This window comes from Calonectris borealis, chromosome 29 (assembly GCF_964195595.1).
Source record: "Calonectris borealis chromosome 29, bCalBor7.hap1.2, whole genome shotgun sequence".
Taxonomy (NCBI): domain Eukaryota; kingdom Metazoa; phylum Chordata; class Aves; order Procellariiformes; family Procellariidae; genus Calonectris; species Calonectris borealis.
Window position 1 is genome coordinate 1751955 of NC_134340.1, and position 27436 is coordinate 1779390.

Sequence of the window (27436 nt, forward strand, 5' to 3'; positions counted from 1 at the left end):
AAAAACAAAGTCTGGCCGGTCAAAATAACTCGTCCACATTATATTTTTTTAATTTTTTTTTGCTTCCCTGTCAGCGGAAACTCCTGCTACGGCGCCGCGTCTCAAGGTGGCTGCTTGGGGTGGGGGAGGATTTCAGGTTTTACAACCAAAAACTTCTAGACAGAAACCCAGAACCGTTGCCAGTTTTTTACTAAGCAGAAGTCCTCCGTCCAAAGTATTTCATTTATTTAACTTACTCTTTTTTTTTTAAGCTTGACGCAGCAGGTTTTAAGCAAACCCCGTTTTTTTCAGCCCCCCCAAATTTTGACCCCTTTGACAGAAAACCGACGCCAGGAACATTTTCCATTCTCAATTTCTTTTCTGAGGCAAACCAAACCCAACAAATCTGACCCCACATATTTTCCCCACCTGCACAACACGGGATGTGTTCCTGGATATTTGTTTCTGCAGCGCCTAGCAATTTTTCCCTGAAGTCTTCCAATAATTGGAAAGGAAAAATTCTTTTTTTTTTTTTTTTTAAAAAAAAAAAAAAAATAAAGTTTCATCTTAAAAATAAGAAGAAAAAAAAAAAAAAAAAAAGATGCTTTCCAAAAGGATGGAGAAAAGTCACATTGTTCCAAAAGGCACTTTCATTTAAAAAGGAAGATGAAAACTTCCAACCAGGGCTATTTATAACCGCTGCTTATATCCATCAATAACACCTTCCACCCCGCGAGCTCCACGGCGTCCTCCCGGGCAGGTAACACCCTGCCGACAGCCCCCAGCACCCCGCAGGATCCGGCCTCGCAGGCGATGCACATAATCCCCCTTATTGCAGGAGGAAAATCCCTTTGCTGCCTTCCCTTGTGGGGGTGACCCCTTTGCAGCCCCGGGGTGGGCTCGGGTTGGGGACGCGGCCCCGCGGTGGCGGGGGGTGGTGCTGCCTCCCAATTCTCTTGACTATTTTTTGAGGCTGGGAAAAAAAAAAATAAATAAAAGAAAAATTTAAAAAAAAAAAAAATTCGGGTGTCGCGGCTTTGCCCTGCCTCCTTCCAAAAGAAAAAAAAAACCAAAACGCTGATGCGGCAGCGGTGCTGCGGCGCCAGGTCGCCCTTCCCCACGGCACCCGAGCACCCCGGCCGGGGGGCGAGCGGAGGCACCCCCTCCTGGAAGCGGTTTTGGGTTTGCGCCGACCGCTTGCTGGAAACTGTTTGAAGTTCTGGAAAGAGAAACGATTCCTCCTCCTCTTCCTCCCTGCCCAGAAATAGGTCATTTAATTACCACCTTTCCAGCCCCAAAACACCACTGACTCAAGGCGGGAGGTGGGAGCGCTTCAACCCCGCGCCGGCTCGTGCCCGCCGCCGCCGCGACGCGGCTTTGACCTTGAGACGGTCGCGCCGGCAGGACCCGGGTGTCGGGGCAACGTCGGCAGGGATGGCAAAGACTCAGCTCCCCCCCCCTTCCGGATATCAATTAGCGCTGTGCAATTAAAGCAAGGAGGGTGGGGAAGGCGGGTGCTGCCGAGCCCCTCCGGGCACCGCCACCAGGCACGGCCGGCTCTGGGAAAACCAACGGCGTTGTGAAATAATCCGGGTCCTGCTCGGCACCGAGTGAAACGCGTGGCCCCGGCGCGGTCCGGTCCGGCTGCTCCGGGATGGGACACGGCGGTGGCTCCTGGGTGGTGGCCGGAGCCTGACACATCCCGGCGCGGGCATCACCCTGCCCTACCAGCTCGTCCTCACCGCGCGCGCCAAGGCACCCGCCCCGGCACCGCTCCTGCCGATTCCGGCTTCGTTTTCGGCAGGCCGGGGAGCAGCGGCACCGCTTGCCCGTTCCCGCAGGGACCGGAGCAGCACCAAGCTGTTAAAAGGCCCGTTGGGTGCTGCGGCAGCACCCGGCATCGGGAACGGGCCCCGGCGGCTGCTCCGGCATCCCAGCGCTCAACCGCCGTCGGGACGTCTCACCGCGACCGGACCCCTCCAGGCGACACCGACCCTGGCAGCGAGGAGCCCCGACACCCATCGCATGCACCTCGTCTCATCCATACCCGCTTTTCCATAGGGGAAGAGGCTCACCTATAGCTCGGGAGAGAGCGGCCGGGGAATTGGGGAGCAGCTGCTGCGTCCCCCCGGCCTCGGCGCGAACCACGCGAAAACGGGCCGAGCTTCCCCAAAAATCTCTCCCCGCGCAGCTCGGAGGCCCCGCTCCCCCCGTCTTTTTAGCCACTGTTTAAGAGAAAGCAAAGGTACGGCCCACCCGCCCAAAATAAATCGCTCTGAATCGATTTCCCGCGTCTTTAACAAGCCCTCGCTCCACGTGGGCACCGGCTTGGTGGTTTGGTTTTTTTTTTTTAATTCTTTTTTCAAAGGATGCAAGCTCTTGTCCGGTTTTCAAGCAGCGGGGAGCTGCAGCAGGGAGACACCAGAAGCGAAGGAAAAGGAAAAAAAAAAATGAAAGAAAAACCACAAGCAAACCAAACTGGAGCGCGAGATGAAAAGGGACCAGATCTGGGGAGGTAGAGCTGCTGGCAGGCAGACGCCTAGATCCATCTTGAAAGCAAAAGCAAACGGCTGCTCAAACCAGGCAAAGGGAAAAACCTAGAGGTCTTCCGCCACCGCCGAAGCTCTGCTCAAACAAAACGATTACCAAATTTCAGCTTTTGATGGAAAGCTTCTCTAATTAGAGGAAAGGGAAAAAAAAAAAAAAAATTAAATTTCAAAAACCAACTCGCATCGGATGGTAAAGGAACAAATACCGTCTCGGGGAGGCGAGGGGCTGATGATCCCAGAGTCCTGCCCTCACGGGGAGGGCGAGCGCGGCCGGGGGCACCCCTCCCTCCCCAGCCCTCCTCCTCCTCCTCCTCCCTACCCCTGCTCTGACTCATTTGCTTTTTGCTCACCGTGTCTGGCTCCGCGGCAGAGCCGAACCTTCCCGGGGGCAGGGCTGTCATTTGCAATAGAGTCACCTCCGAACTCCGGACGGCTCAGCCTCTAGGAACTGCCAAAATCGCTCTAAAAATAAGAAAGAGTCCCTGGCCCGAGGAGCTGGCCCTCCCAACAGATGGGACGGCTACGGGGCGAGGCAGGGGGGGATATTTTTAGCTCTGGTTGCAGATGGGGAAGTCCGGCACGGCGTCTGCACGGCAACCCCCACCAGCTCGCCTCGGCCCCGCTCGGGCCACCTCCGTGTGCGCTCCCGGGTATTAATGGGATTTAACGGGATGCTGCCTGCTTCACTTCCCAAGCCTCGGGCACCGCCTGGCCAGGGCTGGCTGGCACCGCCGCGGCTCTGCACGGCGTCTCCGCCGGCACTGGGCTGCCGGGGCGGCAGCGGTCCGGCGAAGCGGGGGCAATGCCAACGACGCACGTCCCTCTTTCCCCTCCGTTCCCAAACGAGCCACCACCAAACGCCCCTGCAATCCACCGCGGCGGGGGGACGCCAAGCAGCATCCCGTGGTGGGTGCCCCCCGAGCGATGCCGGCCTGACCCCGGGAAGCCTGGTAAAAAAGAGGGAAAAAGCAATTTCTGCCCCTCTCCACTGATGCTTTTTCAGGTTTAAATGACTGGCCCCGGGGTCACAGCGGCAAAAGCCGTAACTGAGCCCTCCCCGTCTGGTCAAAGCCCTCCTGGTCCTTCGGGATGAGGCGGGCGGCATCACCCCCCACCCTCGCTTTTATCCTCCAGGAACCGGGGCCTGCACCAGCATCGACACCTCCCTGCCGGCAGCGGCTCCCGGCACGTGCCAGCACCGCGGCAGCTGGGTCCCGCTCCCGTACTTTTTGTCCGACACTTTCGGCTTTGTTCTCCTCCGCACAAAGCCGCCGTTAGGCTGCCCTGGCAGCACGGAGGGACCTCGAAGTGGATGTGGTTTATGACCATATTTAGGCTCCTTTACGTTGCCAGAGTCGCAGTAAAGGGCTGCGGCGTTAAATGAGAATCAGACCCCACTTGTTTCACTTGGCAGCCTGGGAAAAATCCACCCTGGGTGACTCCGGCACCGTCCGTGCCTCCACCCTGCCCGCTCGGGGACGGGATAAAATAGCAACAGCCCTTTCCAGCTCCGCGGCTGCACTTCCCAAGCGGAGCCGAGAGCCCCACGCCAGCGAGGAGGGGGGGGATTAAACACATTAATCGCCACCCCCCACTCCCGAGAGCAACACCGAAGCCTGGGGAAGCAAAGGGACTTGCCCAAGGTCACCCGCGGACAGAGCCGGCACTTCCCAAGGTCCCCGGAGCCCCCAGGCAGGACCGAGCACACGCGGGGACGCGACCGCCCGGCACGAGGAGCCCCCGAGCCGGTTTGTGCCGGGGCAGGGGGGGGCAACCAGGGCAGGAATGGAAGCGCCGAGCCACCAGACGCAGGAGCTAATGCCCCTTCCACACAAGCACGTTAAATCCCTGCCGCGGCGGAGGCGACGGCGCTTTTCCACCGCGCTGGCAGCCCCGGCGAAACCCGAGCGGCGGCCCCCGCCGCTCCGGGGACATCGGCCACCTGCTCCGAGGCGAGCACAAGTGCGGATGCCTCAGCCTGGCAAAGCCACGACAACTGCAGGAGCTGAAGGGCAAGGTGGGGGGGGGAAAGGAGAAGCCACGAGGCCCGTCCAGCGGTCCGTGACCTTCAGCAGCCCACGGGCAGCAATCCCGAGGGCAGGGCGGGCGGCTCACTCTGAGCTCCCAAGGGACACGGGCAGCCCCAGCGCTCCCCATGCCGGGGCCACCAGCACCGAATCGACCCAGGGAAGGAAAGAAAATACCCAGAATAAACCTTACCTACACCCAAAATCCGCAGCCCCTTGCCCGGATGAGGGGGGGGGTCCCCGTCACGCCGAGTCCGGCACAGCCCTGTCCCCGTCGGCAGCAAGGTTTCGGGCTGGCCGTCCTGGGACAGCGGTTTAAAACCACTCCACCTTGGCGGAGCAACACCAGCCCAAAAATCCACGGGGGGCCACGCGCTGCAGGAGAAGAGGCTTTGGAGGGGCAGGATCAGGCCTTCCCCAGCGCTGTGCCCCACTTACCGACGTCTGCCTCCCTGCCCAGAGCCCTCCCTGCAGGTGGGGGGGGGACGTCACCGGCCAAAACCGCGTGGCAGCTCCCGACAGCCGGGGGAGGATGAGGACGGGGGTGGGGGGGGGAACACCCCAGCTCGTGGTCGTGCAGAGCCGTGGGGTGCCACGGGGCTCCCGGGGTGCGGAGGGAAGAGCCGTGTGCGCGCACACGCGTGTGCCACGCTGGGTGTGTGCTGCTCTTGTGCGCGGGGGGGGGGAAGAAAAGAAATTAAAAAATAAAAGCCACCAACAAAGCCAAGAGGGCGAGCTGTTGGGCAGGAGATAAGCCGCTGGCAAAGAGGCGTTACAGATGCTAAACAGCACCCAGATGCCGGGACGCCCCGTCCACCGCATCCCTCCCCCGGCATCGCGCAGCCCCTCGCCGCTTCGTACCGCCAAGCCGAGGAAACGCTCAACGTCCCGGAGAGGCCGCGGCGACGGTACCGGGGGCTTCGCCCCCCACCACGGCAGCTCGCTGGGGCCGCTGTCAAATGGCAGGCGCGGCGCTGTGCCCCCACCGGCCCCGAGGAACAAACAATCACAGCTGTCAGCTCCGGAGCCGGCACCCGGCCAAGTCATTGAAGCTCCAGGACTCGATTTACCGCCGGGCTCTCCGAAAAGCTGCTCTTGCCAATCAAACCACAGCCCCCCCACCCGCACCCCCAGCCTCGCCGGTGACCCCCGCCTCTGCCGGTGGTTCCCCCCCGTCACAGCACCCTTCTCGTCACCCCGTGTCCCACTGGGATGGGCATTCCCTCCCCGCTCCCCAAAAGCTGCTGGGCCCCACTTCTTGCTCGGTCCCACAAGGGTCCCGCTGCGGGGTGGTCGCGGTGTCACGGCTTGGGGACCACCACCGCGGGGGTCCCGCAGGGCTGCAACCCCTCCGGCGCTGCCCCGCAGTGGGGTGAGCACCCCCCAGTGCCTGCCCCCACCCCATCAGCAGCACCCAGCTGGCAGAGGGACCCATCCCCTTGCGTCGCACCCAGCACCCGCATCCCCCCCGCGCCCCCTCCCCATCCCACCCCTCTCACCTGTCCCCCGCAGCGCCCAGGCCGAGGCGACGCTTCTTCCCCTTCCTCCCGCTCCCTCCTTCACCTCTGCACCATTTTGGTGACGGTTTGTTTTGAAGCAGCAGCGGCGGGAGGGGGGGGGTGGAGGGAAGGGGGGTGGCGGGGGGAAGGATGTGCTCTCCGCCCCCGCCGGCTGCGCGCTCCGCGCTCCGGCCGCGCTCCGCCGCCCATCCCCGCCGCCTCGGGGCGGCACCGCGAACCGGGGGGGGGAGGGGGGGGGGGCGGGCTACCGGAGGTCCCCCCCCACAAACCAGAAACACACACAGACGGAGCTCCTCGCCCTCGCAAAGGCGGGCGGCACGGCCCGGGGCGGCGGGGGGGGGGGAGGCCCGCCGTTCTCGGAAGTAACGCCAGAATGGCAAAGACGTTAAAAAAAAAAAAAAAAAAAAAAAAAGAAAAAATACCAATTAAAAAAAAAAAAAACCAAACCAAACAAAAAACACCAACCCAACATTAAAAAAAAACCCCAAAAGCGCGAGAGCAGGACGGGGACCCACCTCTAGCGGGGCGCGGAGCCCAGCCGCCTCCCGGGGCTGCGGCGGAGCCGGCGGGGAGCGACCATCGCCGGGGCCGGCCCAGCCCAGCGTCAGGACGCGGCGCGGCGCAGGGCGCGGGCGGCGGCGCGGGCAGCCAATGGCCGCGGCGGCGCGGAGGAAGCGGAGCGGGGCCGGGGGCAGAGCCGGGGCCGGGGCGGGCAGAGCCGGGGCCGGGGCGGGGGGAGAGCCGGGGCCGGTGGGAGGGGGCTGAGCCGGGGGAGGGGCGGGGGGCAGAGCCGGGGGTCTCGGGGAGGGGGAGAGCCGGGGGTCCCGGGGAGCGCCGGGGGTCTGGCGGCAGCCCGCGCGGCCCCACTCGTGTCAGTGCTTCCGCAGGAGGTGTGGGTTCCCAACCCCGCGACCGGAGCAGCCGCCCCGGGGTGATGGGTGGGGGGTAAGGTGGGTTTTGGCCGCAGCTCCCCGGCGGTGGGGTCGGTGGGGTTCGAGTGTCACCGTCCCGGCCCTGAACCCCGGGGCTGGTCTTGGCACATGTCCCTAAAAGCCACGCTGGGGCACGGTAGTCGCCCCTCGCCCCGGTGGAAGTGGGGATGCTGGATCCGGCGCTCGGAGGCGGCAAAGGGTCCCGGTTCAGTGCCCGGCGCCAGCACAGACCCTTCGTGGGCACAACGCAGCCCGGCTTGCCCCGATACGAGCCACCCGCGGCACGGGGCGGCTCTCGCCTCCTGCATCCCCAACGCATGGGGGTCCCGCAGGACATCGGCCCTTCCCCGCAGCACCAAGTCCTCAGGGCCGGGAACACGCGGCCGAGCGCACGCCACCGGCACCGACCGGCCGCGGCAAAGAGCTTCCTGCACTCCGGCTGCGGGGCCGCAACGCCCAGGCCCAGCTTCAAGCCGGGGCATTACGTTCCCTCTCCTCCAGCTCCTCCTGTAGCTTCAACCGGGATAAATTGCTCTGTGGTTACCCTCAAGAAATCCAACCTGTTGGACAATGCAGCACTGCAGCGCTCGCTCCGCGCCAGGACTGTCTGGGGCTGTGGATTGGGGCAGGACTCTGATTTTTAGGGGGTTGGGGACCTGGTGCTGTCCCCATCTCGCCGCCTTGTCTGGAGCCGCGCATCCGCAGCGTCGGGGCAGCGCTGGCGGTGGGTGCCGGCAGCCTCGGGGCTGGGCATGCGGATGGGGCCGGTGGCTGGAAGGATGGAGACCTCCCGCCTGCACCCGGGGCTCTGCACCGAGGGGCACGGCAGGTGCTGGTTCTCCCATCGGATGAGCTCCCCGGCCGCGGAGCGCTGGCCGGAGAAGCGCCGTACGGCACGGCTGGGGCTCGCCGCGGGCTCAGCATGGGGCGCAGGCTTTCCTTTCCCAGGGATGCACGTGGCGTGGCGGGCCTGGGCGGGCTCCCACGTGCCACAGAAAGCGCTAAAAATAAAAATCAAGCTGGCATGGGACTGCGCCTGGCGGAAGCAAGCTCGTGCCGGAGGTCGCAGCCTCCCCGGGAGATGTTTCATCGGTCCCCCCCGACCGGCGGACATGCAGCCCACCTTCCCGTACAGGCGGCGTGGAGCCGGCAGGAGTCTGATGCCGCAGAAGACAGGGCTGCTGAGTGATGACTGTGTCACGCACAAGGCCATTGTCCCAGCACGAGGGGCCCGGGGACCGGTGACAAGGGTGCCCCAGGCCCGTTGGGTCGCATCCAGCTGGAGCACTGAGAATACGGGTGCTCCCAGCGTCCCTGGAGCCCAAAAACAGCCGCAGGGGAGCTGCCGGGTGTGGGGGAGCAGAGCCAGCCATTGCATTTTTACCAAGACCATGCCTGTAACCGTAACCATCGCCCATCTCGCAGCGGCACAGGGTCCCTCCTGGCTCCCCCGCGGCACAAGGTGCTGCACAAACCCAAAAAACCCAATTACCTCCCCAAAAGGCTTCGGGAGGCTGGGGCTGGTGTGTGCTCCCGTTGGGGCTGTTCGCCACGGCCGGGCTCTTCCTCGAGCCCCGTTCCCGGCCGATGCCGGTGACTCAGCCGAGGGGGGGACATTTTGCAACACGCTGGGCGTGGGAGGAGGCTCCCGGTGCGTGGAAAGTAGGCGGTGAATTATCCGAGGTGTGCGGTGAGCGCGCGGCTTGGGGAGGCTCGCGAGCGGGGAGCAAAGGCTGCAGGAAAAGTCGGGGGGCGAGCGGACCTGCAGCCCGGAGCTGGGGAAAGGGGGGTCCGGCTCTGGGGCTCTCTGGGGGCCAGCGGATGCTCGGGGCCGGGACGGTGGCGCGGCCACAGGCGGTCACTGGGCTTTCTCGGGGGCTGGTGCGTGCACCCCACGCCGGAGCGCGGTCCCTCCATTAATCCGGGACAAATGAAGCCAAGACACAAATATCTCCGTTAGGGCGAGAGGGAAGACTCGCCGGAGAGGCCGGATCTGACCCGAGCATCACCGGAGGCCCGGGTACCCCCGCCGCCGTCACCCCTCTGACTCAGTGACACAGTTTCCTGCCGGCTCCTTCCCCCATCACAATATGTATTTCTAGTGGACTTTTCAGTGTGTTTGGTTTTTTGGGTCTGTTTGTTGTCAGTTATTTTATTGTATTTATTGTTAGAAATCGGGCTATTTTTAGCACCCTGTTGGTTTAGATAGAGATGGGATTAGTCATCTCACCAAGAGCTGTTTGCAGTCTCTCCTCAAGGATTCTCTGGGGTTTGTTTTCCAATCAACTGAGATCATGTATCCGAAGAAATAAAAAATAAAAATAGTCGTAATAACGCGCAGCAGCCGCGCTCCGGTGCCTCTCCGCGAGCTACAGGGTGGAAACAAGGGAAGGATCCAACCCAGGATATTTATGAGACGAAGACGAGAACATTACTATGAACCTCAAAGTATTTTGGAAAGTCAGTTTGAGCTGTATTTTTTTTTTTTTTTTTCTCTCCTGGGAACCAAATGCTGAGTAACTCCCTTCCCACACCAGGCTGATGGCTTCGTACAGCTGGTACGCAGCCTCTTGACAGTAGAAATCGCTTTCCCTCGCCCTACGCCAGCGGGTAGGAGGCAGGACGCCCGGGTCTTCCAAGATATGCAGCCACCTATACCCTCAGGCTATTAAAAAAAAAAAACCAAGACACCCAAAAACCTAAAGTGGGAAAAATATTTGCTCCTTTCCCGCACGGAGAGGACGGGAGAGGAGCCGGCTGAGGGCTGGTTTCAAAGCCAAGAGGCCGAGAGCAGCGTCCCGTGCCGCCGGGCAGCATCTCTACCCTCCTTGCCGCGACTTTCGGTCTCTCTCTGCCGCCGTTCCTCCCTCGGAGCCGAGCTCCCACGCTGGTTTTGGGGAGACCAGTTTGGCTTTTAAAAAGATCGGAGGCGAGGAATCGAAATCCGCGGCTCATCCGCTGGCATGGAAGTGCCGCCGCCAGCTCGTCCCCCCGGCGCCCTTGGGATGCTAAAGCGAGGGAGGGGGATGGGGGTGTCAGCCGGACCCCGACCCTGGGGGTGGGTGGCGATGCCCTCGGCGGTGGCACAGCCCGTTTTTGGGGACGGGGGGAGCAAACACCGACCAGGGAGAGGAGCCGGAGCTGTGCGGCGAGACGCGCTCCCGGGGTCAATCCAGGCTCTCGAGCCGAGGGACAGCCCCGGTGACCCCCCAGGGTCCCTGCCAGCCCCCTGTGGCACCCGCGACCCTCCTGCCGTTCCCAGGGCTCGGTGCACCGCGGGGAGGACGAGGGTGGCACACGTGTGGTGACGAGACCGGGGGGGGGGCCACGCGGGTGGGGAGGAAGCATCGCCTTCACGTGGCCCACCCCGGCCCCCCCACGCCACCCACCCCGGCACGGGCACGCTGGCGGCGGATTATTTGCCCTCGCAGCTGGCGCAGGCCCCGGCGTTTGCTTTTTTTGGGGGGGGGGGGACACGTTGCATGGAGCGAAACCGCCGGCGATGCTCCCGGGGGGACCCTGCGAGGTGGGGTGCCGGGTCCCTCCTGCCTCGGCCATGCACCCCCGCCGGCCCCGCGGCCCCCTGCTCCCCGCAAGCGCTCCCTTCCTCCCTGCCCCCCCCCTTCCTCTCCAAGTCTAAATTCTCCCACAGCGTCCATTGACGTCCTGCCTGCGTCACCGTCTCCAGCACAACCAGACAGCACGTGGGGGAGGCAGGTTTAAAGCGGCAGGGCCCTGCGAGGGCTCCAGCTGCGCACCCCAGCAGCGGGGCCGCGCGGGGAGGGGGGCGCGGGAACCCTGCCCCCCCCCCCCCAGACCCCCCCCTGTACAACCCCCCCCACCCAAATTGCCCTGAGGTCCTGGCGCAGCCGGGAGGTGTTTCCCGGTGTCACCCCAGGGTGAAGCTGGGGAGGGGGAAGCAGTGCAGGTTGGGGTGAAACGAGGCTTTTTCTCTCCCGTAGCAAAGCTTGCACGGAAGCGTGACAACATTTTGCTTCCAGGTCCGTGCCTGCACCCTCCCTTCCTCCCCGCCACTCTCCAGACCCCCCCCAAACGTGGACCAGAAGCGCTGGCAGCCCGGGAAGGCAGCTCCCGTTAGACGTGCAAGCTCACAGCCCGGTTCCAAAAGCCAGAGCCAGGCTCCCGGTGGTTTTTCCCGGCTGCCAGGCCTTGTGCCTTTAGATCTGGGCTTTGCCCGCGCCCAAACGAAGGTGCAGCTCGGCTGGGTCCTAAGGGCTGGGAACAGGGTTTGCACGCAGGGAAAGCGCAAGACCTCTGCAAGGGCGTGGGGTGCCGCGAGTTTTGCAAGGGCTCAGGTGCCTTCCCTGAAGCCCACTCATTATTTTTGCTCCTGGATATTGTCTTAGAGCTGCAGCGCTGCAGGACAGCAACTTACCCGTGACTCAGGGCTTCGGGGTGGGTTGGGAGAGCAACCCCCCAGCCTCAAAACACAGCCCTGCTTCCTCTCTGTGTCCACACTACAACCCTGGGGGGCTATTTTTGTCCCTTCCCTTCTATTTATTGTGCCAAAGCCATGCGCGGTTGGAGAACGCTGTGGTGTTTGCTTTATGATTGCTTCCTTCCCGCCCATAACCTTTTGCCTTAAAACGGGATTCGCCCTGATCCTCGACCCAAGGCCGGGAAGCCCGGGCAGCGTGCCACCGGCGCTGGCACCGCACGGCTCTTGGGGGACAGAGATTCCTGGCTCTGCCCCCGATTTTGATGCAAAGCTGAATGCAAACGCGCTGCCCTTCAGTTCCCCAGGCACTTTCCCAGGGCGCAAACTCGCAGCCCCAAACCTCCTCCCCTCCAGCATCCCCAGCCCCTGCTCGGTGCCGCCGGCAGCTCCCGCGCTGCCGCGCTCGCAGCCAGACCTGCGAAGCGCTCTGCTTTCGAAGGCAGGCAGATGGGGGAGTGGGAACCATCGTGGCGAGCCCTCCAACAGGAGCCACCACGAGGGGGGGGGGAAATTTAAAAAAAAAAGCAAGTTGCAGAAGGCAGCCACCCCAAAGTCCCACGGACCATCTGCAGCCGAGAGAGGAACCGAGTCAGGTCCTTTGCGGGGGACAGGCAGTGGCAGCCCTGCACGTGTCCCCAAGGCCAGCACCGGACCCGCCGCGGGGACGGCTCGTCCTCATCCTCCCCGACACCCTGCTCGGGGCACTGGGGCAAAGGGAGGGTGACCCCCTCCTGAGCCGGGCTACCGGGGCTACCAGGGCTGGCTGGAGGTTTGGACCAGCCTGGAGAACGCTGGGCCACCGGCCACGATAAATTAGGGTGGGGGGTAGGATCCCAAAGTATTGGCTGAGCCTTGAGCCCAGCTGCAGCTCAGGACCGTTTGCCGGCACCCCCGGCCCGCTGCTGCCTTCACCCCTGCGCAGTACGGCACGGGATGGGATCTGCACACCACGCCTTCCGCTCCTTGCCGTAACCGCCGGGACCAAACCCCGATGGGAAATGGCCAAAAGCTTCTGCAGGCAGCAAAGCCAGCCAGGGCTTAGCTTAGCCCGAGCTGGCGGCAGCTTTGCTGGTCTGCTTTGGAGGTTTCCAAGTAGGACAGCAGCGGTACCCGGGCAGGGCGGGCAGGGCGAGAGCATCCCCCGACTCCCGCTGCTGGGGGCTTTATCGGCAAGGGAGGCGTCTTTTAGCACCCCCGAGGGTTAAGCCCAGCGTGCAGCTTATCAGCTAACTGGGGCTGTGAAAACGTCTATCTCGGAAGAAAAAAACCCTGCGGAGCATCTTGCAATTTCAAATTAACTAGATCTCTCCTTTTTCTTCCAAAGCAGCAAACTGCGGCTCCGCTCCCCCTTTTCTGGTGCACGCGGTGGCGGGGTAGAGCTTCAGCAGGCTCCCCAGGCAAGTGCATATCCTTCGTGTGTAGGAGTAGCTGCTGACTGGGAGCAGCCCAATTTCAAGGAACTCCCAAAAGTTACAAGCCTTAACGTCTTGCTGAATCAGAAAGCGAGATCCAGAGCAGCTCCACGCTCTGCAGCCTGGAGAAAGCAAAGATCTGGGTTTCTGCAGCCAGGACCTCGTTGCTGTACACGACAATCGCCATTCCCCTCCTGCAACCCGACTTGGGACGCTAGCTGCAATTCCTGCACGCACGCCTGGCCCTAATGAAAGGGCCCAGCACCTTCCCCATCGCCCAGCCAGTTAAACCTGCACAAACTGAGCCCAGCGCACATAAAAAACCTCTCCTGGGTGAGGTCCTTATCACCCGTGAGTCAAAGCAGCCTCCCAGCCGCGGGTCCGACCCATCTCCACGCTGCCGAGCCTCCACGCAGGCGGGAGGTGCCCGGGGCTCTGCACCCTGGATTCGGCTGCACGCCGCCTCGCTTTGCACCACGAAAAAAGGCTGGAGCCCTCCCGGCCGTGCCTTGGGAGCGTGACCCCCTGCAAGGCAGCGGCCGGGCTGCCCTCGCTGCTGCTCACTTGATCCCCGTCTCCTCCCCTCCTAATCCGCGCTCCCCTCCCGATATCCTCTGCTCCACTTTAATGCCAAACGTTGGCCGGCAGCCACTCGGCTCCGGAGGACGCCTTTTTTTCCCGGTTATGCAACCCGCGGCTGAGCTGTTTGCCTTTCGCTGCGAGGGAGTTTTGGGAAACCGGGCCGGGAACCCCGTTTGGGGAACGGGCAGGTTCTGGGGTGCCCCAAACGGGGACCGAGAGGCTGGCTCCCTCCCTCGTCCTGCCCCTGGGGCTGCGATTCATTCCTAATCCTTTCCCCTTCTCCTCTTTCCAGGCATCCCAGCGCTCCCAGCCCTGCTTCTTTTCCCCGTGGGCTCCTCCACACTGCAAGAAGAGCTCGCTGCAAGCCCACGGCATGCCTGGCGCAGCATCCCGGCTAACCCTGCCGTCTCACAGTGCCGGAATAATTAATTACACTCTGAGCGGCGGTTGCAGCCCCTTTTCACATCGCTGTGCCCTGGGACCGCTGACACCAAGTCTCATTTTGCTTCTCCCCACGGGACAGAGAAGCACAAGCCCCCCTCAAAGCGGGGGGGACACGGTCCCGGGTCCCCGCACCCCGAGCCGCGGGCCTCCCCTTGCAGCCCTCTGCCGCGAGCAGAGGCTGGAGCCTCCACCTTCCCGGCGATGGGTTTATCTGCTCCACCGCAGACCTGCTTTTACGCTGGAGAGCTTTGAAGATAAGTGAGGGCTTGGGAGAGCCGGTATTTAAGGCTCAGGCTGCCGCGTCTGGGGATGCTATTCCTGGGCTGCCATACAGGCAGCATCTGAACCGCGGGCTGGGTGGTCGAGCGTGCCACTGGTTTATTTTGGGGTAGATCTGGGGTCCCTGCTGCCGGCGCTCCGAGTGGAGGAGAAGCCTCCAAGACACAATGGGGTGCCCAAACGGGTCCCTTCCTTGCCTCAACCGAGGCTGCCGTGCCCCTTCCAAAACCCACCATGACATAAAAAGCTACCAAAGAGCCTCTTCCAGAGAACAAAGCTTCCCCAAGCCCGGCTGCTTTGGAGGACATCCCGGCCACCCACCGCCGGACCCTGGCTCCCAAAACCCAGCACCCTCCCCCTGCCCGGCTGGCGCCCACCAAGTCATCGGGGGGAAGGTTGGGACACAGAGGACATTTTGTTCCCTGCGCTCCCCTTAAATTATCCTGCCACATATAGTAGATCTCGGTGCTATTTTTAGGTTTTGCTTGTTTAATTATTGAGAAAGATTTTGAAGGATCTCTGGAAGGCGAGGAGACGAGCACCCGCGGGTGCTCACCGGATTTCTCTTCCCGCTGCTGCCTGCGGAGGCTGCTCAGCCCCGGGGCGCGGGGTCGTGGTGGCTGCCACCCCCCCCTTTGCCGCACGAATCCTCCGACACCAGCTCCTGCCCGCGCTTCGTCTGCCTGCGGGGGTGGCCGTGGGGATGGGGAGAGCGGGGCTGGGCTTTGAAACCGGTGGGTGAGCAGCCCCTCTGCCCTAGCCACGGCAATAACGGCCTCCTGCGCGCCGGGAAGGCAGCTCAGGAGCTGAAACAAGGGCAAAACCTGCTCCCCAGAGTGACACTTTGCCAGCACAAGGGACCACGTGCACCAGCCCTCAGAGCTGGAAAACGCTGGATCCCAGCTAGCAAAAACCGGCACAATCCCAGCGCCGGCTTCCACCAGGAACAGATGTGGCCCCCCCGTTTTTATTTTTAACTAAAACGGCCACTTTTCTTGCTAAAAAATGACCTTATTCTCAGCTCACTGAGCGGAATCGCGATGGCAGGAGTTTGGTTTTTTTTTTCAACCTGTTCCTTTCACGTTTCCACTTACAAAAAGCCAAACAGAGGATGGCCTTTATTTTGAGATTAAAGGGTTACAGACAACTTGAAGTCTGCTGAGATTTCAGCAAAATAATACGGAATGAAGTAAGAGCCAGGTACTCAACTGGCATCAATTCCCGTGGCTTTATTTTCTTCCGTTTTCCAACACCTATTCGTACCTGCCAGCAACCCGGCCCAGGGACTTCAAGGAAAACCTTGATTTTCCCCAGCTGCTGGGCTCAGCCGGCCGGGATTAACTTCCCCCAGCTGAGGGCGTGGGCTGCTCGGGGTACCTGTGATGCTGTCCGTGTTTCCTAAGGAAACGAGATATAGATGTCATCATGTATTTGGTCTCTTCATCCTCCCCCTCTCAACCCTATTGGGGACGAAGGTAAAGATATTATTAATTGTAATAGTGCAGATACTAAGGTGCTATAGGTTGCATTAAAATAATTATTCTCTACGAGGGATCCCGTACTCGCTCCGGGAGTGACCCCGACCCTGCACATCAGCCACGCCGCGGGGCGGATGCCCCGACGCAAGGAAGCGCCTTTGGGTCGAACCCCACAAAACCCCCTCTGCCGCGGACCCCCGCCCCCCCCCCCCCACCTTCATCCGACCCCTGGTTGTGCTCCGGCTCTGCCCCTCCCTGCGGAGGTCACCGAGCGATGCCACGCTGCCAGGATGCTCCAAAAACTGGCCCAAACTAATTGCTGCAATTAAGGATGCTGTGATGAAGGCGGGTTGGGCAAATCGAGGCAGAGCTGCTCCCGGGGCTGGAGCCGGGCTGGGCTGCTCCGGCGGGCGCAGGCGGGGGGGGGCGAGTTGTCAGTCCCTGCTCCTTAACACCCTGACAAGCTTATAACTATTTCATTTGTTACACTGTGAACCTTTTTAAATTAATGAACATAAGGTTGTCACGGTTGCTGTGGCGACGACACGTTGCCAGGGCAACGGCAGCGATGCAGAGCCTGCGGAGTGTAATCAGGGGTCAGGCTAACGATGGAGCCAGGATGCGTGTGGGGGCTGCGGGAAGGGGCAGCGAGCCCCGGTGCTCCCACCAGCCCGCTGCCCCCCCCGTGCCGCTCTCCGACCCCCAAAACCAGCACCGACGGATGGGAAAACCACCACTGCAGCTCTTCCCTGCCGCTGCCGCCCTGACCCCGGGGAGCAAAACTGCCTTGACACCCTGGCTGTCTGCACGGCCCGAGGACGCACGTGCTCCGAGCGAGCCCGACCCCGCTAACGGGGAAGAAGGGGGGCTCGCAGACCCCATCCCGCGGCCACACCACCTCCCCTTTCCATCCTTCCCGTCCCCCATGGGTCTGTCCGGGTCTCCGGCCCCCCGCCCCACCACGGGGGTCCACCCAGACCAAGGGTGGCTGAGGCAGAACAGACACGGCCGCGGGGCAAAACCGCACCTGCGGGTCCCCTCCCGAAGGGACACGAGGACATCGGAGTGGTTTGGGAAGAGCTCACCCTGCCTCGCTCTTCCCACCAGGCAGGGGCTGGGGCCAGAGACCGCGATGCCTCGTCCCACCACCAAGCCCTGCCCCGGCATCTCCCCACCCTGGTAGTTTGGAAGCTGCGAGTGATCCAGAGCAGCGGAGATTTTGCAGCCATAAATGCATTTATTTCCCCCGCCCCAGCAACGTGCTGGGGGAAATAAATAAGGGAGGGGGCGACTGAACACCTCTGCAAAAAAACCTCCCTGAAATTCGGAGCAGGAAAAAAGCCTTTGCAAGGTCTCCAGGCAAGTGGGCTTTGAACTCCTCTTTCGAAGCCCAAGCAAAAGGACCGCCAGCCCCCCTCGCTCCTCACGGGGCTGCTCCGCAGCCGCACGGTGCTGCGCAGATGCCACCACGCACGTGGCATCCATGTCCGGGGAGCTCACGCAGCGGGGACCCAGCGGGTGCCAAGCCCGCGGGGACCCAGTGGGTCCGGGTGGCCCTCGCCGGGGTGCGGAGGGAGGTTCTCTACCCCCATGGAATGAGGCAAAGCGATGGGGTGAAGCCTGAGCGGCCGGGACGAAGGGAGTGGGATGGGAACCGTCCCCTCCCCAGCGCGGGGCGCGGTGGCCGCTCGGGGCAAGGCGGCCAGCCCTCCTCTGCGGCTGACATCTCCCCGAGACCAAAAACGAAGGGTGTGAGCGGGAGAAAAATGGGGTGGGGAAGGCAAGTTTCGGGGCTGGGGATTTCTTTCCCTCCTGGGAAGGGAGGTCTGGGCTCAGCCCAGGGCCATCGGCACGGAGGAGGGAAGCTCCGTCCCCTCACCGACACCCCCGAGCTCCCCGCAGCATCGCGGTGGGCTTTTTCCCTGGCTCTTTCAAGGTACCAATGTTTGCACCCAGGCGCCCCGCCGAGCCCTGCAGATGGGAAAATGGGTGGCTGGCCTGAACCACAAACACCAACTCCCTTTCCAGCCCTGACAGATGCACAATGTAAAGTAAAATATATTTTTTATATGTATGATAAATTTTTTCTTATACATTATATATATATGACATTTGTAGGGTTTTTTTAATAGATATATTCCAAAAACCTCTCCAAAACCAGCTCAAACCCATTTTCTTATCAAGTTTTTGAAGGCAACTTTGTGCTGGAAGGAGGAATGACCCATCCCGGGCGAGCACCGACATTGCACCCCTCGGGGCTCGAGGTGCAGCTCGGAGCACGGCTGCCGAGGACGCACAACACCCCCGAGCCCGACTCTTTGTGCTGAGGTTTCATAAGCGCGCACGTGCACGGTGCCGCACCGCAGATCTTTCGGAACCCTTCCAGCTCTACCGCCTGTCAGGGAAATGTCTAAATATTTCTGTTTTCCCCAAATACATTTTTCATCAAAATTGGAAAGGGGGGGGGGGGGGAGTGAAAAAAAAAATCATGAAAACACCGCAATCCACATTAGGGTTTGAACAAAAGCAACATCTCATAAATGGGAGGAGGATGCACCCCCAGCCCCCCCCCAGGGACGGAGCCGCACGCCTCTCTCGGGGCTTTGCTGGGTTGCAGCGTTCCATAAAGCCCCGTTTCCATCCTATTGACGGGAGGTGAAGCACGTGGAGTCCCAGGGGGACGATTTGCCTTGCTATCTCCTGAGGATATCCACCGCCAGCGAAAAACCAGCGACCAGAGCGGAGCCTGGCTCTACTTCTGTCCCAGATAACGCTGTCACCCCACAGAAACCAGGCTCGTCCCGGCGAGCTCAGCAGAGAGGCCGGGGGGGGAAGGAGAAATGTCAGAGCCTCCCTCCTGCTGCTAAAAGCAGGACCGCGACGCCCAGGAGGGACGAGTGTCCAGGAGACCTCCCCCCCGCCGGCCCCGGCTCTGCTCTCCATCACTCGCAAGCAGTCGCCGGGAGCTGTGGCAAAACCTCACAAGTGCAAATGAGGAGGGGGGGGGGGGGGGGGGGGAAAAGTCCCTTAAAAATTTTAAAAATAAATAAATAAAATACGTTTTAAAATTTTTTTAAAAATCTCCATGACCTGCAAGGGTGCTGGGGGTTAACTTGGGGCTTGTTTTCCAGCACGTCGCCTTCGAGGCTGGGTGATTTGTGGTGGGGAAAGGCATGGAAGCCGGTTTTCCTGCAGCCCGGTGTGAATTGAGGGGCTGGGGCTGAGCCCCGGCGCTGCGAGGATGTGGTACAGCATCGCCCTGGGTCCCGGCATCGCCCTGGGTCCCGGCATCGCCCTGGGTCCCGGCATCGCCCTCGGTCCCGGCATCGCCCTCGGTCCCGGCATCGCCCTGGGTCGCTGCTCGTGAGGCCCCGCGCTCCCACGCCAGCCGCCCTGCCACCAACGCTGCCGTCTCTCCCGGGGGGGGGGCTGCGCGAGCGAGCTTGGCAAGAAAACGTTTCTCTTTCCAAAAGGGTCATTTCCAGAGGCCAAAATATGACCCGGCAGCCAAACCACAGCTTCCCCTTCCAGCAGCACCAGAGTCAGCATCATGTGCCTCGGGTGATGCTGTGCTCCCTCCCTCCGCTTTCCTTTTTTATGTGCAAGAATTTAAAAAAAAAAAAAAAAAAAAAAAAGGCAAGGAAGGAAAAAAAAGCACAAGGAGCCTGGCCTCACGGAGCCCTGCAAATTCAAGCCAGGGCCAGCTTGAGAGAGGAAAAGACCAGCAAAATCTGCTCCAGCAGCAGTCAAGGCTAATTAAATAGCAAATGCATCCGTTCCCAAAGGATTCGGCACTTTCTAGCTGCAGCTGCCGCTGACCTGCGACGCGACCTTGGGCTGCGGCCGACCGTTGTTACCTCTCTCACGGCGGCTCAGCGCCCCAAAACCCGGGGTAAAGCTTACTGCTGCGGGTACCCCGTTTCGTGCTCCCATCGGCTCGGCCGGGGACCGCTGGGTGCATCCCGGGGGCTGCTCGCCCCCGGCCGCGCTCCCTTCCTGCGGGTTCCCCTGCCCTAAAGTCAAAGTCACTCATGCAGAAAGTACCTGCCATCTCCGGGCTGGAGGGACTAATCCCGTTTTACAGATTAAAGAAGCATCTTGTGACGAGTTGGAAATAGCGCCCGACTCCCTTCCCCGCTCCGACCCCCAGCCATCCCGACTGCTCCCTCGCCGGGGCCAGGACCCCCATTTTATTGCGTTAGCCCTCATCCCAGGATTTCGTTCCTCCCATTCCCCAAGCGCAGGCTCGGTTTCTCCCCTTCAACCCCAGCGACAACCTCCCTCCCACTCCCTCTTCCCCAGCGCCCGCTCTCTCCCTGCCAGCACCGGGCACCCGCCGCACACCCACCTCCGCTCCCTAATCCCCCCTAATCCTCATTTCTGCCTCCGCGTCGGAAAGCCCTTATCGAGCTCCCTTGTCTAGCTCGGGAGCGGAGATAACTCGCCATCTCCCACCCCAATCTCGCCCATAGTCTATTTTCTTCCTGCCCAGAGTTGATTTCCCTCACCTAATTGCCCGGAAAGCTCTTTTCCCTTCCTCTAATCAGTCTGGAGCAGACTTTCTCTAGATAATTGTGCCGAGACCTGATCACCCTTCTCATCTCCCTCTCTCCAACACTCCATTTCTTCACTAAACTCATCTGCCGGAGCTGCGTTCCTTGGTCTAATTATTTCAAGGCTCCGTTGAGTTACTTAATTGCTTGCTCATCTGGTGCCCGTATCTGAAAGCTCCCAGAGCATCTGGGACGGGGCTCGGGTCTGAGTTACCCTGGGAGAGCTGCGTTTCCAGCGAATAAACTTGCTCCAGGTGTGAGCCCAGAGCAAAACCTGCTTTAAAAAAAATAGAACTGCTCTGAAATAAAGAACTTGCTGCTTCCCTTGGTTGGAGGAGCGAGGCCTCCTCGGTCGGAGGAGCAGCAGCCGGGAGGTGCTTCGCCGCATCCCGCCATGAGTTGCACGGGGCTCACGCTGACCGCAGCCAACAATAAACTCGACTTTAGGCCAGGCTGTGAATTTACCCGTGCTAATGTCAAGCTGAAATAGTCCATTAAACTCAGCCCGGCTTGGAGGATGCAGCTGGGACCGTTTTCCTCCCATCCCATCCCACCCCATCCCACCCCATCCCAGCAGCTCCACCACGGTAGGAGCCATAGGGGTTGGTTTTACCGGCTCCTCTCCCCTATTCTCGTTATCGCCCAGCCTCCTCCTCTTTCCCAGGCTAATTGATCCACTGTTTTGTTTTCTTATCAAATTGCTCTCAGCCTCTGATGCTCCTTTAATCAATTCTCAGCCCTATCTGCACCAGGGACCGCTGGGAGACCTTTCTTTGCAGCCACCGCTGTATCTAATCACTCGGGGACTTTACCTAATTGGTGTAAAACCTGATTTCTTTCTCTAATCGCTCCGAGGCCCTGATTCACTTATCTAATCGCTCCAAAGCCCAGGCCTTGCACACCTCTCTCTGGAGCTCCGGCATATCCTTCTCCGTAGGTTTTCCCCCCCCCGCAGGTGGCCGGGCTCTCTTGACTCCCTAATCCCTCGGCTGCTTGATCTCTTTAACTAATCCAGCCAAGATTTGGCACCCTTGCTCGGCTGCTCCCCTAACCCAGTGCCGGGAGGGATAAACCCACCGCGGAGCGATTTTCTCCCATCTTTGCCCCCCCCCGCAGCCAAGCGCAAACCTGCCGCGGTTGCGTTTTTGCCTGCTCCTCCCCTCCGACGGTCCCCTGGGAAGGGCGACGCACGTCCCCAGCACCCGGTCCCCTCGGGGTGCGATGGTCACCCCGGTGATGAAGGCGCAGGCGTGTCTTGCAGCCCCCCCCCAAAGGGTCACACACACACCCCCCCACCAGAGGAATCTCCCCTCTCCGCCGGGACGGGGTGCTCCGGCTTAACCAGTTCCCACTCTGCTGCACCCACTGGGCTGGGCACGGGGAGGGGACGGTGATGGGATGGCAGCCCGGAGTTTGCCTCCTCGTAGGCAAGGGGCTTCGCAACGCCGCTCCCGTGGCGTTCGGCTGCATCGGCCCCTTGCACCGAACGGGACCCGCCGTCGCCGTCGCGGGCTGGAGCACGGCTCGCCCGAGCCCTTTCTTTCCTCCTGGTGAGTCACGTCCGCTGATTCAAGCAAAAAAAGTTGACGGGGGAAAAACATTCACGAGCGCCAGCCTGGAAGGATCCCAAGGCTGAGGACAGGGTGGCAGGAACAGAGCAGAGGGGAGATGATTTTTTTTTTTTTTCCTTTCCCCCCCCCACCCCGGAGTTCCACTGAGTCCTGTCCCGCGGTGGCTCCCGGAGCGCGCAGCCCAGCGGGTGGGTGCGGAAGGGCCAGGAGCACCCAAATCCTGCCTCCCTGCTCCAGCAAGCCCTCCCGCTCTCCCCTCAGACCTTCCCTCGCCTCGTGCCTGTTGCTCCAGTCCCCTCCGGTCCCCTCCGGTCCCCTCCGGTCGGCGGTTTCAGCCCCGGAGCTCATTCTTTCCCCTGGAGCATCCGCGCTTCCCCTTCCCGCGGCTGCCCCGGCCCCCAGCCCACGCTGGCTCAGCGGCACAAGGTCGCTCCTCGGCGGGAGCCACGCAGGGTGACTCACGGCTGGCTCCCGTTTCTGCTCAGCCCCACGCCGGGGAGTTTTTTGGGGGTAAAAAGTGCTTCCCCCCCCCCCATCCTAGGAATCGGATGCGGCTTCAAGTCCCAGCTCCGTCCTCTTATTGCTTCAGTTTTCCTTGCTCCCGAGCCCGGGGCTGAAGCTGCACCCAGAGATGCTGAGATGGAAACCCTACGGCGAGGAGGGGATGGGGCTGCGCAGGGCTGGGAGCGAAGGAAATGGGAACGGGGTCTCACTGGGAGCTACCGCAAGGATGCAGGAGAGCTGGGGCCTGATCCTTGGCCTCTCTGTTTGGAAGAGGGAACAGGGCAGTGAATTTGGGATTTTTCAGACCCTCATCGGAACAAAGTGGTGGGTTTTCCCCCCTCTACAGCCCCCAGGGTTTTTATTCGCCCCCTCATCCGAGATGGTCCCAGGTACCACCAAAGCCCACCCCGCTCCTAGGGTGGGAGGACGCGGCGGGAGGCAGGCGGATACCCAGCCCCTTCCCGGGTCCCTGCCCTCCGCGCGGGGCCGGGAGCACGTTCCCAGAACCAAGCAGTGGGAATTTGGTGTGTTTATTTGCAATCCAGCGCTGACCCCGGGACTGGGAGGAGAATGAGTCAGCTTCCAGTTCAGGGCAGGATTCCTCATCAGGCCTCCGTTACAACGAGCGCCATTTGGAGATGCGGCAATTAAATCATTTCATTAAATTGGCACTTCCAACTAGCGACAGGCTGCAACCTTTTCACGCCGACACTTCTTGGGCAAAGCGGGATGGGAAGCAACAGAGCCCCCAAACCGACGGCTGGCAGGAAAAACAACCAAAGCCCCGGGGTCTGCAGGCTCGGGGAGGATCGTGCCCACGTCCCCGAGGAGCTCGGTTCTCCTGCTGCAGCCCCCAAGGGGTTAACACGCATCTCTGGGGCTGCTTTGGCTGCAGAGAGCGGTTCCTGGCCCCCAGGAGCAAAGTCTTCACCCACCCCCTGATGGCTCTGCCCTGGGGATGCCGCGGGGCACACAGGGCTCGGCTCTGATGGGTGTCAGCGCTCGCGCAGCTCCCGGGGAGGGAGCATCGTCATCCTCCCCGCGCCCGCTCTCGGGCCCTCTCCCCTCCTCGGCCACGCTCCCCTGCCCTGCTCCCCCCGGCCCCAGCCTGGCCCTCGCTGACTCCATCCCTCGCTGCCTGCGCAGGCAGCGGCCGCCTCCACCCCGCTCCGACGAAGCTACAGGAGATAGAAAGCAATTCTGAATGAGGCCGTTTGGTGCACCGATATGAAAGGAATGACTCCCGTCCCGGACGGATAGGGGTGCACCCACACACGGCATTACCCGACGCCCTCGCACCCCTCCTGCGAGCTGTGCACGGTGCTGCACAACAGCAGCCACCCCCCCACCCCCCGATGCTGCCGGTTTGCTCCCTTTCTTCTGGGCGAGAAGGAAGGGGATGAGCCCAGATACTCCCCAGGCGCCCGGGGAAGAGCAGGGCCGGCTGCTTTCCCCAGGGGCAGGGATAACCACCAGACCCTTAAGCCACTCTTCCTTTCCTCCTCTCAGAGCCAGGTCCCTCCCGGAGGATGCCACGGCCCGGGGGTGCAAAGCAAGCACCCATCCCAGGCGGGGCAGCACCCGAACTGGGCTCAAATACGACCCCTACCCCAAACTGCCCCCCCCCACCCCATCCCCACCGGGGGCTGCTGCCGGGTCGGCGGCTTCGCCTTGCCGAGCCGAGCCCCGGCTCCTCGCCACGGAGCGCTGGTACCCGCGATGCTCCAGCCTGGCATGGCTTCCTGGGGTTGCCAAAGCAACGGCAGAAACACAACAAACAGCAACACCACACAGCAGACAGTCGGCAAACATTCCCCTCTTATTTTCTCCCCGGTTCGGTTTGTGCTTTTTTCCCCTCTCCCACGAGGAAGCTGCTACCATCGGAAGGGAACAACAATATTATTCTTAAGCGCACGAAGCCTGCGCCATCCCAGCGGGAACCGCTTTGCAAAGCTCCCGGAGCTGCCGGGAAGGCGGCTGCTGCTCGGGAGGAGCCCGGCAAACCCGTGCTGAACCCCGAGTCCGACACGGGCAGGCTCCAGCCGCTCACCTACCTCCTCGGTGCTGCAGGTGAGGTCTTCGCGTGCTGAATAATCGGGGCTGTGCCGAAGCCAGGTTGGCCAAGTAGGGTGAATCCCTCCTCCCGGGCAGCCGCGGTGTTTTCCCGGGCGGTTGGGATGTCCTGACCCGGGACTGGGATGCACCCTGCCGATTTTTACATCAGCCTCTATCCAACAGCGTGTTTTGGGGGGGGGGTCCGGGACTCAGCACCCTTTTGCACCGAGCAGGGAGCACAGGAGCATCCTCAAGGCTGAAGCAGGAGCAGGCAGAGGATGCGGACGCGGCCCGGCTGCGCCCGCGGAGGGGCCCCGGGTGCACGGACACCCCCGGGGCTCGCCGAGGCAGCGCCGCAGCTCGAGTCCCGCAGCCGCGTTAGCGAGGGGGATTAGCGGGCGCAGCGTGGGGCGCGGGCTTTCAAACCGGGATTAGCGTCGCTGCAGCACGTGACGCTGGGGGAGAGCGGCTCTCCGGGAGCGCTGCCTTCGAGCCAGCCTGCCCAGCACCCGGCACCCCCAGCACCCGCTCCACCGGGCCGGGCAGCCCCCGAGCTGGCGGGATCAGGACTCTCAGCAGCAGCTTTCTGAGCCCAGTTTAACAACTTTTCATCCTTTTTGGGTTTAGTGGGTTCCTGCGAGCGTACCAGGAGTAGATAGAGGATGCTCCCAGGACAGCGAGCTCCCAGCCATGAACCTTCCTGCGCTTCTCCAGCCTCTCTCACCTCTCCCTCTCAAAATCTGGGAAATCCCAGACCCAGGAGCCCCTTTCCCACCCCGGAGCGGGGCAGCAGCCCCAGGGTGGGTCTGGTGGCACCTATCCCCACTGATTGCACTTGGCAGCTGCCTCCAATCTCCTTAACTCTGGCAAATGCCGAGTGCCACGGGCTGCAGGGGTTATCTCTGATGCCCCGAGAGCCAGCCTGATTAGATTTGCAATACTTAACTCATATCCCGTACCCCACGGCATTTTTCTTCTCCCTCTCTCACGCACACGTATACACATGCATACACTTACACGCACGCTTCTCTAAACCCTTTCACATGCCCTTTTTTCCTCTTTTTTTTTTTTTTAAAGCCCACTCATCTGGCAGCTCATTTATGCTCCTGGAGGCAATTATGGCAATAAGTAACGGGGGAGAGGGAACAGGGCTGAAGGAAGCGGGGCCGGCGTTGCTATGGGGCTGCATGGCAAATGGGGACGTGGCACCTTCGCCAGCACCCTCCGGCACAGCGTGGCACAGCCGCCAGCTCCTCTGCGGAGCCGGGGACGCCGGATGGCAGCCAGGTGCAAGAATGCAGACCTGGGAGGTCAGCGAGGGGACTGAGCACAACCACGATGCACGCGGCCATGCAGGGAGCGCGCGTGGCCCCAGATGCAGGACGGTGCATGGGTGCAAGGCGCTGGATGGGACCCGCGGGAGCTGGACTAGGTGAAGTATGAGCCTCAGGGAGAGCCCAAATCTCCCCCTTTCTCCCCATCCTCAAATAACACCTTTCAGGATGGTTTTAGCAACAGGTTGGGGTAGGACCTGACTTTCCTCCCTGTCCCCTTTCGAGCTGGCTCTCCCAGCCTGGGCAAGCACCCCGCAGCCCCCAGCGAGCCCAGTGCCCCCGGGGAGAGCCCACAGGGCAGAGGAGAGGCCAAGGGCCGTGCGTGCGAGGACAGGTCCCCTTCGCCCGCGTGCCTCAGCCTCACGTTGTCCCAGATTTGGGCCGCGCGCCCTGGGATCGGCGTGACCGACCCATACGAGGGTTTGCAGCACGGTCACATCCAGGACCCCGCGACGGGAGGCTGCCGGTAGCCGGGATGCTACAGGGTGCCCGCAGCACCCACAGTGCGCGGCGCGGCACAGCACCCACGGCCGGCGCCTGGGCTCCCACCGGCCGCGGCGCTTTCCCCCGGCTTGCAATGACATCTAGTGGAGCTGCCTTGGGAAACGGCTCACGAAGCGAGCCCACGGGCCTCCTTCGGCGTTTCCAGGGCTGAATTTCTCCCTCCAACCTCCTCTTCAAGACGCGTGGGCAGGAGGCGAGAGCCAGCACCCGATTTCCGAGTCGTGGCTGGCCACCGCGCAGCTTTCCAGGAGCCAAAAAAAACCAAAAAAACCCATCACCTTTTTCACAGCACCACCGAGTCGCCTCCAGCCTGGGCTGAGACTGATGCGAGGCGCGTGCTTAACGAAGAGCTGGGGATTATTCTCATTATGCAGAGCCTTTTGCAGCAGGCTCCCCCTCCCGCCCCAAAACATCACCGCTAAATGGTTTCGGGGTGTCAAATGCTGTTCCTGCAAAGCCAACGGCTGCCGTAGGAGGAGGCTGGCGACGAACAAACCACACCAAGCCGCAGCCAGAGAAGTGCCGGTTCTTCCTCTGAAGGCGAGGAAGAGGAAAAAAAAAAACAATATGGTAGCCAGAAGGAAAAAAAAACCACAACGTGGTAAGGGGTAACACGCACCAGCAACCCGCAGGGATCGTGTCCTGCCGCTGGTGCAGCACCCAACAGGTTAACCGCAGCCCGGTCCTATTTTAAAACTGGAAGAGTGCTGCAGCTTGATCCCCATTCATTCCTTTAGAGATATAATCATAGTCTTTATGAGAGGTAATCATAGTATTTATTTAAGAATTAAGCGTGTCTGAAAGTGGCCTAAATTCCCCATGCAAGAGCTGAGTCGATGCCTCAGCGTCTGACTCAGCGCTGCTTCCAGGGAGCCAGTTCCCGGCAATGATTCCATGATTCCCGTCGCCGTAAGCCGAGGGGGCACCTTGCTTTGGGGACGGGGTGCCGTAGGAAATGCCAAAAGCCTGAAAGCACCCCGTAAGTGAAATGAGGGGCAGGCGAGGACCGCAGGGCTGGTTGAAGGCAAAACGATCATCCAGAGCAATTCTGTATTTTCTTATACATATTTATTCGGAGTAAATGAGCAAGCGCAGCGCGGCCGGGAGGCAGCACGCAGACGGTGGAGGGGTAAGCGCTGTTTGCAGCTTTTATGACAGAAGGGAAAGAAATAAAATACGTAAAAAACCTCACGAACAAACATCACTTTCCAAAGACAAGACAGACAGACGCCCCCAATAGATCGGGTACCGTTG

General features: G+C 61.5%; 1 protein-coding gene across 1 annotated transcript in view; it reads right to left on the reverse strand.

The window, feature by feature from the left end:
• Positions 1-6996, reverse strand: part of MEF2D (myocyte enhancer factor 2D) — an 81521-nt gene extending 74525 nt beyond the window's left edge. Inside the window, exon 1 of the mRNA XM_075176340.1 lies at positions 6591-6996. The gene's annotated coding sequence lies outside the window, so the exon portion shown is untranslated. The remainder of the gene's footprint in view (positions 1-6590) is intronic.
• Positions 6997-27436: the final 20440 nt, after the last annotated feature.